The sequence below is a fragment of the Limulus polyphemus genome, unplaced genomic scaffold (assembly GCF_000517525.1).
Source record: "Limulus polyphemus unplaced genomic scaffold, Limulus_polyphemus-2.1.2 Scaffold3105, whole genome shotgun sequence".
Classification (NCBI taxonomy): Eukaryota; Metazoa; Arthropoda; class Merostomata; order Xiphosura; family Limulidae; genus Limulus; species Limulus polyphemus.
Window position 1 is genome coordinate 17234 of NW_013668715.1, and position 763 is coordinate 17996.

A 763-nucleotide genomic window follows, 5' to 3' on the forward strand; every position below is an offset into this window, starting at 1 on the left:
AAATCAATAAATAATAAAATAAAAATATGAACAATTATCGCTCCCGGTGACTCCGCGATAAGTCAAGGGGAGTTATAACGCTAAAAATCGGGTTTCGATAGCCGCAGTGGGTAAAGCACAATAGTCCATTGTGTAGCTTTGCACTTAAGAGATAAACAAAGTTGTCATAACAACAAATAAACATAGTCATAAATAACAATGTGACCCACCACATTCAAACAATATTATATTTACCATAGTTTCTTTTCTAATTTTTTTTCCATTTGCTGGACCGGTCATGACTTAATGGTTTAAAACGTGTCGGACTGTGAACCTTACGGTACATGTTCCGCATCCAATTGACGCCAAACCGCGCTCCACATATTGGAGCCGTGAATACGTTATAAGAGTAACGGTCAAATACCACTATTTGAATAGAGTAGCTCAACAGTTAGGGCTGGATGTTGTTTCCTTTCCTCTAGTCTATCAGCTCAAAATTAGGGACTGGTGGAACAGATAGACCTTGTGTAATTTTGCGAAACAAATAACGAAACAAATAACTTCCATTTCCAGAGCACCGCTAGCCCATTTTGTAGCTTTATGCTTAACTTCAAACAAACAATTTCCTAAAGAATAAAAAATTGGGGGGGGGGATTAGCTTGCGCTTTGCGACTTATTTTTTGTTATAATGCGTTTTCGTAAACAAAACGTGTATGATTTATTATAGATTTGCACTTGCTAAAAGTTCATTTAATTTGCCCCTTGATGGGACAACAGTAAATTT